The sequence below is a fragment of the Carlito syrichta genome, unplaced genomic scaffold, assembly GCF_000164805.1.
Source record: "Carlito syrichta isolate Samal-C Ts95f unplaced genomic scaffold, Tarsius_syrichta-2.0.1 Scaffold270142, whole genome shotgun sequence".
NCBI classification, from domain to species: Eukaryota; Metazoa; Chordata; class Mammalia; order Primates; family Tarsiidae; genus Carlito; species Carlito syrichta.
The window spans coordinates 304673-317442 of NW_007214238.1; the positions used below are offsets into that span (position 1 = coordinate 304673).

Below are 12770 nucleotides of genomic sequence, written 5' to 3' on the forward strand. Positions count from 1 at the left end.
CTACTTTGGTAACAACTAATTTAAATTTTATAGGAATATATGAGGGAGGACCCCCAAAACCAGAATTATCTTTTGGAGGACAGGACCCTTGTGGTCTACTCAGAATGTATTCATTTGGATCAGTCAACCAAAATTTTTATATGAAAGTCATAAAAAGGCTGTGTGACAATTTGTGGAAGAAAGGTCTCAAGTTGTGGCAAACAGATGACTGGTTCTTCCACCATGACAACACACCTGTTTATACCACATTAAGTGGTCAGCAGTTTTTGACCCGAAACGGCAAGACCCCATGTCCCACCCTCCCTATCCACCTGATTTTCCCCCAAGCAATTTTGTTTTTGTTTCCCCAGATGAAAAAAGTCCTCACAGGGAAACATTTTGCTTATGCCAAAGAGGTGAAACAAAAAACACTAAAAGACATCAAAATTGCCACGTTCAAAAACTATTTTGAGCGTGGAAAAAGTGTCTCGATAGGTGTATTGCATCAAACGAAGAATACTTTGAAGGTGACGGAACTTGAAGCATGTAAGAATAAATACACAATTTTTTATTAACAAATTCCTTTTTATTGGGGTTCCTCCTCATACATATTTGATGACTATGGCAGTAATCAATTACAAATTTAACACACTGGCTTAGACACTTATTAAGATGGTAAAAGGTTCAAAAATTCCAGAGTATTATTTTGTACTGAACTGAATAGAGTATCAATAAACATTTTAGATATCCCAACTATGAAAGCACAGTCTAGATAAATGTTTTTAAAATCCTGTTCCTTCAGCCAAATAGATAATTAGCCTCTGTTTCCAACATATACCATCTGCCTCAGAAACTGTCTCTAATGCTTAACCTGACCACTACTAACTGGCCATATAACCTCCAATATGGCATCCTATCTCAAATAAATAAAAGATACACACCCCACCATGGGCCCTCAAACTCTGGTCTATGTGATTCTTTCTTCATCTCGGCAGCAAAGCCAGAAATTCAGAGAACTTTCTATTTACTGATCAAATGTCCTTCAATTGTGTATTGATCCACCCAGCCTGCCAGGGCAGAGTGCAAGCCCCAAAACAAAGGAAGCAGGTTAGTTTGAAATATGAGACACTGTATCTCAGCAACAGCCAAAAATAACCTAACTTTCATTCTGATCAATGTATCCTCCACAGCAGTGTCCTATTTGCTTCCTGCTAGTTATCAGATCCAGGGCACAATTTGAGAAGAGTAGATAATTTTTAGAGTAAGACAATTTTTCTGACTCATAAACTCTAGTTATTTTTCATAAAAAGATGATTGAAATTGAAAATGGTCCTGGAAAAAAGCAAAAAACATACATTAAATGTAGAAACTGGATCTTGCATTCAGCAGTAATTTTACTTCAAAGAGAAAAATACCAAACGCATGCATGAAATCTACATTAGTATAGTATAAGTAACAAAAGGATAAGGCCCACCCACTTTTGAAAAATAAAATACACTACATTGTAGATATTCAAAATGTAAATAGTTTACATAAGTTAAATATATAGTCCTTGAGAAACATATAAAAGGAATTTTATTACCAAAGCACTATTATTTCTATGCCAGCAATTCACCCTAAGAATCATAAATAACCTATATGCATATATTATATATATTCAAAGTAGCAATGGCTGTACTTAATAGTTTATGTACACACACGTGATCTGGCATTACATAATAAGAACAACTTTTTGTTAATATAATCAGTTGTGGCTCAAAGTAGCAAAAACCCAAGATCTAACAAAAACTCACAGAATAGCTGCTATTTAGTATATTGAGGTTTCGTGACTTTCTGTCACCAAAGCAGAGAGTTGCACTTCAACACAACAAAACTCTTACAAAAATGACCTCAGTTTACATTTGTTTTCAAAATACTTTGTTTTTAAAATTTTAAATTAAGTTACTTTTTGTCTTAATAACAATATATATATTTGGACTACTAACCTAGGACATCTACTACATTAGATATAATAAGCATCTACTCAAATTCTTTAATCCATAGCTCCCGTTCAACAGGCAAACACAATCTTCAATTAGAGAGCCTAAAACAATCATCATAAAAACTTTTTCTTCAGTCAATTTTATGAAAAATTCTGTTTACATTTAATCTGTATTTTAGAATTCTCCTGGGTAAATATGATGTTTTTGTTTGTTTGCTTGTTTTATTTTTTGTAGAGATGAGGTCTCATGTTGCCCAGGCTGGTCTCAAACTCCTATGCTCCTGCTTTGGCCTCCCAAAGTGCTGGATTACAGGCATGAGTCACCACACCTGACTGTGAATATGATGTTAATTTAAAAAACACTCTCCAAAACCGCAGAGAAACTAGTCATTTACTATATTCTCTTAATTGGATTATAGAAGACAGTTTACTAATATTTAAAGCAATATTTATCATTTTCTTCACTGTGACTCAGAGCAATTAAGTTTTACATTCCAACCATATCACATGTGCACACATATTATACATATTACATAATTCAGAAAGAAACTTACCAATGCTCTACTTTCTATATTTTCTTATTACAAATGAGAAATGCTGCCCTCTGATCAACTAATTTCAGGACTTATTGCTGGATTGCAAATCTGTATCTTGAGACTCACTCACATAAGGAGCAATTCTTAAAACACCCTTTTTACAACACCTTTACCAAGGGTAACACTTTCTGTCAATCACATCTCTCATCATAAGTCTTCAATAGGGGCAGGGGAACAAAGGGGGAGGAATGATGGGTCTTAGATTCTGAGACAGCCCCCAACGTGCCCTCCCCGTTATCACTGGGATCTGGATTAATAATTTCACGAAGAACTCCACATTCAGAAAAATAACAGTTTCTCTGCTGCTGTAATCTAAAAATAAAAAAAGATATGCACACAAAATGGACATTCATATCTTGTCAGAAAGTCTAAAGTTAGCAGTGCATTTTTACTATAATGAGCTCTTACTATATTTATATTGAGCTGCAATCTTAATTCATTCCATTATTACTAAATATACTTGGAAGAGTTGACACCAGAAAAAGATGTCATCAGCACACGAATGGGTCCATAATCTTCTCTAAGACCCAGAAGGCCAGTATCTAAACAAGCAATAGGCTAGGAAAGGAAGAACTAATAGTTTAGGTCATCGTTTTGCAACTATTAAAAAGTTGTACTTTTTATGAGACACAGGTTTTTTCTTCTTTAAAACACAAACTGTTAACAATAAAAGTGAAGAACAATCTTGTATAATACCTTACATAATTTCATTTAAAAATGTTTTACAACAAAACAATGCAAAATATATTTCATTTCCATAGTTCAAACGTGATTATTTTAAAAGTTTCTATTTGTGAAACATAATGTGAAACCACTGAGCCAAAAAAAAAGGCCTAGAGTCTTTATAAAACATTTTTTATGGTTTTTTGAAGAAGACTGGATAATTAAAAACAAATCATTTAACAAAAATTAAATGATCTTCAAAATAAGAATGCACGGTAAGTCCCCTGCTCTCTGATTTTCATCCTATGCTAAAGTGTGAGGGTCTCCCTCACCATCAGAGGCCTCAGTGCCATTCCTAAGGAGTCTCAGAATCTAGTACATCACAAGCTTGAGAATTAGTCCATTAAATTGTTAGGACTTGGTTCAACGAATGCTGTGTCTTTTCACTGTACTGAATGCCTGCCTTCGGTCGGGCACAATGGGAAGAGCTACAGGGCCAAAGAAAACAGAATGGCTCTCCTAGAGGGGCTCCTAGTTTATCATATCCTTTAATCAACCATTTTAATATCAATCTATGGTAAATAAAGTTCAGATTTTCCTGTGTGGTTAATATGGTCCTGTGTGATCTAGTTAACTCCTCTGTCCTTCCTCATTCCCATTTTCTTTTCAGGATTACCAGGCTCTACCAGACCCCTAGGACTTAACAGTTAGTTGCTCTGTACTCTTGCCTGAAAGCTCCTCCCACATCATCCCTTCTCTGCCCGACATCCTTTCAAGATGTGGCTTCTCCGGAAACCTTCCCCAACACCCTCATTCAGAGCCCATCAATCCCTTCTCCACACCAACACTAAGTCTTGTGTGTAGAACCCCATTTCTCTATAGCTATATATCTTGTCATCATTAGTAATAATGGCAATAGGATATAAACACTGGCATTAACATAAGTGTCAATGAGAAGCACTGATGGACTCTGAAAAGAAGAGAAAACAGAGCACCTATACACAAACTGAAAACTGACACTGGGTGGTTTCAATAAAGAATGTAGCATTCTATCATCTTTAACATCACAAATGATTTCAGCATTTGGGAAACTCTATCAGTACACTGAAAGCATCCTAGTCACCTATTATTCTACTCAATCTATGAAAGGTTTAAGTCATTTCTTAATTCCATTAGCTCATGCTTCTCTCTTGCTGCTGTGCTAGGCACCATATATTCTCTCTTCTAGCACCCACAGAGCCTCCCTCTTCATTTAGCCTTAAAAACACAAATTGGTAAAATTGTATGAAGTAGATTCTAATGAACTGTAAAAGGCACCTCTGTTTACTGAAAGAGGTACCATCTGATTAAAAAAAGATCACCATATGTGACTGTACTATTTTTTGCTACTGAATAAAGCATAATTCCTACTTCCTCTTATTATGTCAATACAAGTTCCTCACTCTTAATGTGAAATGCTAGAGCTATTTCAATAACACTGAATGTATGACAATGGCATAATGTAAAAATTGTATCTTGTACACACATTTATGCATGCACTCCTAAATGAAGATTATTCCCAGTCTTCACTACTAGGTAAACTAAGTAAACCTACCTTTACACAACCCATTTTAATCTACAAGATCCATCTCAAATACACCTGGACTTATCTGCCTTTGAAGAAAACAACATGCTACCATAATGCTGATAGTAACAGCTTAGACTAGAAATATTTCAAGCGGAAAACCAATGCCTGTTAAAAGTGAAAAAAAAAAAATCAGACTCAACTCTGTGCTAATGAACTTGAAAATCATGATGAACTAGAAAAATATACAATTACCTAGTTTGATCCAGGACGAAGAAAACTGGACCAGAATAACCAGCACTGATAAAATGGAGAAACTTACCACAGAGTGACATAAAATTCTTTTTTAAACATTCCTGGCCCAGACAGTTTTACTATCAAGTTCTTCCAAATTTTAGGGAATAAAGCATATGCTAAACCCTTTCCAGAGCACAGGAAAACACAGAGGGTGTTCTAAATAATTTTATAAAGCTGACATGATCTTGATATCAAAATCAGACCTAAGGGAAAGAAAAACCAACACTATAGACAAGTCTCATATGACTATGAATTTAACAATCTATTTCTCTCTCCTTTTTTTTCCTTTTTGAGCTGGAGTCTCACTCTGTCACCCAGGCTGGAGTACAGTGACACACTCATGGCCATCCCAGCGTCGACCTGCTGGGTTCAGGTGATCCTTCTGCCTCAGTCTTCCAAGTAGCCAGAACTACAGGCGTGTGCTACCACGCCCAGCTAATTTTTGATCTATTGTATTTACGAGGTCTCGCCAAGTTGCCCGAGCTGGTCTTGAACCCATAGGCTCTGGCAATCCACTCGCCTCAGCCTCCTAAAGTGCTGGGATTACAGGCTGAGCCACCAATCCCAGCCAACAATCTATCCCAAGAAGCATAGAAATAGCACAGAAAATAGGAAGGCAAAGCTATTCAATATTCAGAAGTAAGTTATCATTTGTAACAACAATAGGACAAAGAAGGGGGAAAAGGTAATTTAGTGTTCCAAGTGTCTTGATAAAACCATATCTGTCTTTAGTACTTAGAAATCCCCTAATATTGACTAGGAAATGATATTTAAATACATAAAGTAATTAGCCAATGTTGTCTGCTCTCCTACAGCTCTTTTAGGGAGTCTCCCTCACCATCCACCTATCCCCAGACCTTGTCTCTAGCCCCTACCCATGACACACACACTATTCTCTCCCTCTGAGCAGCATTCCTCGCAGGAAATTCCGAGAGACCATTCGTCTGCTTTCCTCATTAAATTCTATCTTACTCAACAGAGTGCGCAGATGTCAGATCACTAGACCCTTGGCACACAGTTGTCTGATAAATGAATTGCTATTGTAATATTACTTTAGCATTTATGTTAACAATAACTTGGGGGAAATTTTATATGTAAAATAAGATGTTGTTTGAACTACTACCATGAAGATGAATGTGTATGTATGTATAAGCAGAACCACAACACAAACATATATACTCATACATAGGTCTATGGAGAAGGTCAAAATGTAATAGGTATCTGAGGGCAATACACTAACAAATTATTTTCATTTTATCATTTGTTTCCATCAATTATTAAATTACTCATAATGAATAAATATTTTAATATAAAAAATAAGTATTATTTAAATTAAATAAAAATAGACCCTAACAATGTGCTAAATTATCTTTTTTAAAAATACTGGTCATACAAAAAAGAACGAAATCATGTCCTTTTCAACAACATGAAAGTGGTTAGAGGCCACAATTCTAAGTGAATTATCACAGAAACAGAAAACTGAATACCAAGTGTTCTCACACATAAGCAAAACACTGGGTATTCATGTGCTTAAGGATGACTGGAGATCCTAAAAGGGGGGGGGGTCTAGAGGGAAGGGAGTAAGAGTTGAAAAACCATCCACTGGGTACTGTACTCACCACCTGGGTGGCAGTCTCAAAGGAAGACTATAAGTAGACTATACATTGGTGAAGTTTGGGGTTCTAACTGGCCCTCACTCCCCCTGCTAATGAGCCAGGTACCCTTTGTGTTGTCACATGCCCCCCTATCCTCCTCTCTCTTCCTCCCCCAGCACCAGTGACTGCCGATCTCTCCCTTGTGCTAATGTGACTCATGTTCAAGGCCCACTTATGAGTGAGAATATGTAGTATTCAGATCTCTGTTTCTGTGATAGTTCAGTCAGTATGATGGTCTCCAACTCTATGCAACTTTCTGCGAAGTCCATGATTTTGTTCTTCTTTATGGCTGCATAATATTCCATCATGTATATGTATCACATTTTAATAGAGAAATTCAGTCGATACTAAGACTATGAAAGAAGCATAACAAATGCTATGTATCAGGGCTTTTCATGACAGACAAAAACTAAGCAATCAATAGTACATGGGATCATAGGTACCCAATAACTGTTGAATGAATACATATTTAAGAAATGGTTAAATAAGTTATGGTAACTCCATATGACAGAATATTTGTTTTTGTTTTTGTTTTGAGTTGGAGTCTCACTCTGTCGCCCAGACTGGAGTGCAGTGGCCACTCCCGGCCACCGCAGCCTGGACCTGCTGGGCTCCGGCGATCCTTCTGCCTCAGCCTTCCAAGTAGCCGGAATTACAGGCATGCGCTACCACGCCTGGCTGATTTTTTGATTTATTGTAGAGATGAGGTCTCGCTGCCCAAGCGGGTCTCGAACCCGTGGGCTCAGGCAATCCACTCACCTCAGCCTCCCAAAGGCGCGGGATTACAGGCTGAGCCACCAAGCCCGGCTTGACAGAATATTAAAGAGCCATTGTATTTCAGGTTTTTAGAAGGACTTACTGAACCAGACACTTCAAAATGGAGCCCCAGATTGCATAAATTTTAAAAGCTTTGACAAATGGTTTTCATGAGTCATCTACTCTCCAGTTAAAAATCACTGGTGGAATGGGAAGTAGCTCCAACTCAAAAGCAGCAAGTAGAAGAAAAGAAATCCAAGAAAGTGGGGGAAAAAAAGAATGAAAATAATTAGGAGAACAGAAAGGATTTGGGCCACAGAAGTCTCAAGAGAACAGTATTTCAATGACAAATCAGTAAATAATACAAATGATAAGGACCGAAAAAGCTTGCAATGGATTGAGTGACCCAGAGGACACTGGTGCTGCCTACCAAAGCATGCAGGGGACTGGGGAGGCTGGAGGGCCGAGGGCAGTGGGCCGTGGGCTAAGGAAGTGATGGGACATCAGAAAGGGAGAAAAGGAATAACACGGAACTGTCTTTCAAAACATGGAGCTTTTTTTTTTAATGAAAGCTGACTTTATTTCTACTATTTTAAAGTGTTATACAGGCTTCCCCACCCCCCACCATCCCGGCCTCTTACTAATGCTAATGAAAGCAATTTAACTAAAATTCCTACACACTGTTCAGAAAAAACTTCTCCAGTTTGACTTTACAGTCTCTGCAAGCTACCTGAAGGACTGGGGCCTTTAACTGTGACAGTTAAATATGCATCTCCCATAATGGGTTTCATTCTGCCTTCAAGAAGAGAGTGAATCGAATCCGGAGACCAGGGAGACAAACACAGGGTCAAGAAAAGATTGCTTGGTTTGTTTGTTCTTCCAGGATGTTTACAGGTCCAAGGGAAGGAACCAATAAAGACAAGTAAAGACAAGAGAGGAGCTGGAGACGTGAGGTACAAGGTTCTGGTGTGTGTGAAAGAGTCCAGGAGGAAAAGCCAGTGGAAAGGCGAATCGGAGGCATTTCGTATCCCAGTGCCTCCACCCCATTGAGGTAAGAGGTTGGGTTATCTGCAGAGAAAAAGGAGTTTGGTGCACGTGAAAGAAGTCACAGACAGTGGCACAAATAAGGCAAAGGTACTGATGGGAATGTAAGAGCTGGCCAATTTTAAGGACAAATAAAAGCACTGCTAAACAGTATTAGGGACCTGTGAACATGGAAACCTCTGCATCTCTGGAGGCTCCAATCCACACAGCGGTATCATTTATTCTAGCCTGGCTTGGAAACGGATAAAGTGGAGAAGGGATACCAGATTTGGATTTTTCCAGGAGGAAGGACAAAGAATTTAATAAGACGAGGTGCCAGAAAGTAGCTCATGTGACTGAACAAATAAATGTGCAGGGTAGGTAGAGGCTAGAAAAAAGCGGGAAAGGAGAAACGGGTACCAAGAGCAGATGCTGAATAGAAGGGAAACCGCGAGCTGGAGGACTAGAGATGGAGCCACAGGCTGTGATCAATTTCTAGGAAATGGTTCAAGGGTTTCCAAAAGATCCAGAGTGGTTATGGATGAAGTAAGGCAGAGATAAAGGTTAAATGGATATGAATAATGACTATCCTAGTATAATAATAAGCCATGGAATAGCAGAGACAATTAGGTACAAAACATTCTGTAATAAAATTTTAAAGCCAGGCTCGGTGGCTCAGCCTATAATCCTATGCCTTGGGAGGCTCCCAAGGCTGAGGTGAGTGAATTGCCTAAGCCCGCGGGTTCAAGACCCACCTGGGCAACTTGGTGAGACCTCATCTCTACAATAAGTGAAAAATTAGCTGGGTGTGGTAGCGCGCGCCTGTAGTTCCAGCTACTTGGAAGGCTGAGGCAGGAGGATCGCTGGAGACCAGTAGGTCGAGGCTGTGGTGGCTGGGAACGACCACTGCACTCTAGTCTGGGCGACAGAGTGAGACTTCAACTCAAAAAAAAAAAAAAATTTTTAAATGTGAAATGTCTGTTCTTGCTATACTTTATGGCCTGCCCTTTGCAAAACTGTTCATTTATCTTTTTCAGAAAGCATGTTTCCATTGTGAAACTGAGAAAACTTGAAACAGTTCAAAAGAGAAAAGTAGATATAAGGCCCATTATGCTTTTCAAATCACGGACCAACTAAATGCTATGTTTCATCTTTAAGAAATTCATCTTAGCCGGGCTCGGTGGCTCAGCCTGTAATCCTGCGCCTTTGGGAGGCTGAGGTGAGTGGACTGCCTGAGCCCGCGGGTTCGAGACCCGCCTGGGCAGGCGAGACCTCATCTCTACAATAAATCAAAAAATTAGCCGGGTGTGGTAGCGCGAGCCTGTAATTCTGGCTACTCGGAAAGCTGAGGAGGAAGGATCGCCGGAGCCCAGCAGGTCGAGGCTGCAGTGGCCAGGAGTGGCCACTGCACTCCAGTCTGGGCGACAGAGTGAGACTCCAACTCAAAAAAAAAAAAGAAATTCATCTTGATATCAAAAATGACCATGAAAATAACAAAATGTATATACACAACTAACACTACACTGAGCTATTAAAGACTTTTTAATTATTCTCAATAACATACCAGTTTATTTATTCAAACTATATGGATCATTATCTGGTTTCACTTGACAGCCTTGATCAGGTGAGCTGAAAATTGTGTGAGGCCACTGTGCTTAAACTGCACTTCCACAATAGTGGGGAAAGGAAGATCCCCCCCCCATTAAATTTTTTTTTTTTTTACTCCTGGAGGATTCTAGGAAAACCCTCGTTTTTATGGTTGAGCACACATTTCCTAAGAAGTAAAAAGCAAAGCAAACTCCCAAAGTCTCCTTCCCAAAACCTCACATTGTTTCAGAGCCCACAGAAGCCCAGGTGAGGGAATGAGCCCAAAGTTCATTAGCTCCTTCTTAGGAAGGACATTTATTTAGCCCAGGGATGACTCCATCAGCACCATCCTTCCAGATCCTGGATTGATGATTCTTTATCCATTCCCTAAAACAGCAGAAGCCAACCACTGCTGCATATTTGAGTCATTTAATATTAGAGCCATTTAAAAATCTTAATACTGAGGCAGTACCCTAAACCAATTAAATCTGATTTTTAAAAAGTTTCCCAGGTGATTCCAACAGCCAGCCAACTTTGAAAATCAATGTTCTCCAAATTACAGATTTTATCAGGTTAAGATTCAAAATTGTATAAAATGCAAGTTATCTAGGGTGAAAAGTCTTATCAGCCAGCTCTTGGAAGCGATGTTTTATCAAGTACCAGGGGCAGCAGCAGCAGCAGCATCATCTGTCTGCCTTATCAAAGGAGCTGCTGATGTTAGTGGATCCTGAGGAAGATAAGGGAGGAAAAGTTCAATGTGCACATCATGGCTAAGAATGTCCAATTAAACCATACTTCTAAAATACAAAGCCAAAGCATATACCCATAATAAGCATTATACCAAAAATAGATCTAATAATTATTACTAATGTCAGCTTTCAACTAGAAAATAATTTTTCAGCTGAAAATTAAATGCTTGAAAATACAAGAACTATTTAAACATAAAAAACTATTGTTACAAAGATGCTGAGAATTGACAAATTTTCTAATACATATTTCCAATAATACAGTTTTCTAATGATCACAACAAAATATGGTGCCCATCATGGGTTAGATATTATTAGAGTATATCAACACTGGCTTCCTCTTCCCATTTGATGATTTCTGATGTAGTAAATAGGACACAGTAATGGTAACTGTGGTGGGAAAGAAAGGAATATGAAGACAGTGTTCCTACCCTGAAGGCCATACACCAGAGTCCACTGACTTGGGCTACTAACCCAGTAATGGATTCACACGTGTACACATCCATGTGTGTACCACCATGCATGCGCATGTACACAAACACACACACACACACACACACACACACACACACACCTGCCTGAATTTGAGGCTAAGGATGCGGATTTACAGATGGTTGGAAGAGACCCAGGAGTTGCAGATCTCAAAGACTTAAAACAAAACAAACACTCATGGGCACACTTCCTCCGGTTTTTCAGCCTGGTTCTTGCTCCACCTCTCGTCAGCAAATAACACATCTATTCTTCCTTATAATAAATTTCAAAAGGTTCTCTTTTTGGAAAAAAAAAAGTGGGGGAAGGGGGGTACTTAGCTTAGTGTTGCTAGTACCTAGGGTAAAAATACAGAAACTAAATAACTGCACATACAGAACTCTGGCAGCCTCACCCACTGAGTCGCCTGCCTTCCCTGGGCCTCATGCCTTCCTCAGAACAGCCTCCTCCTCACTTCTGAACCCTGGAACCGTGATTTACTCATCCTCTGGAAACATCATGCACATGAAGCATGCCAGGCATCATAAGAACTGTACTATGGGTTGGGACAAATCATAGTTAGGTATTTCAGATTCCTGGTTCCACTGAAATGAGACACAGTCTGAGAAAAGGTCGATCGACTGGGACTGGGGCAGAAGATCTGAGCAACAGAAATGCCACAAAGGCACCAACTCTAGTAACGCAGACCAAGTCATACAGATACACATAACACTGACTGTTCTTTCAGACTTTCTACATCATTAAGCTGTAATTTAGTAGCTACATTTTTTTAGCCAAGTCAGTGCTCTGCATAGCATCTCTCACATCGCTTCTCTAGGAGCCATGAGATAAACAGCACTGCCTACCAGATCCTACAGTTAATATTAAAAACTGTCCCATTAATTTGCCACATGTATACCCCTTCATCATTTTACCCCAAACAATGTCCTCTTCCTCTGCAGTCCTTTTCAGAATCAGTAATTCTCTGTGGGGAAAAATAACAACAAGCACAATACACAGCCTCTTAAGCAAAACAGTACTGTAATGCTCCATCACATTCTGTGATCTCAAACTACTACACATGCAAATAAATTCCTATTCTTTAAAAAGTAAAAAAGGAGAGGATGAAGATTAGCAGTGTGAGAGTAGAAGGAAAAAGGGGATGGACACAATTGTCCAAACCCCTTCTGAGTAAGAAGAGAAGTATTTAAAGGTATAGAAGGGTGGAAAAGGAAGACTGCAACTACATTTCTCCTAGAACTCTAAATGAATGAAATGCCAGTTTGAGGTAAATAATACTCTGCTATTTCTGTTCTCTACTACAGACCCAGCAAACAGCTAAGACTTGGGACCTTCAAGCCCCAGTGTGGGATTTATCAACACCTCTAGCCTGTGGATATCCAGCCCCACCCTCCCCTCATAGGTTTGGTACATTCACTAAGGAAATGTCTTCTT

The 12770-nt window shown here is 39.0% G+C and overlaps 1 protein-coding gene across 1 annotated transcript in view; it reads right to left on the bottom strand.

Moving 5' to 3' along the window:
• Nucleotides 1-12770, bottom strand: part of HIVEP1 (human immunodeficiency virus type I enhancer binding protein 1) — a 158157-nt gene that overhangs the window by 82548 nt on the left and 62839 nt on the right. The gene's annotated exons all lie outside the window — the stretch shown is intronic.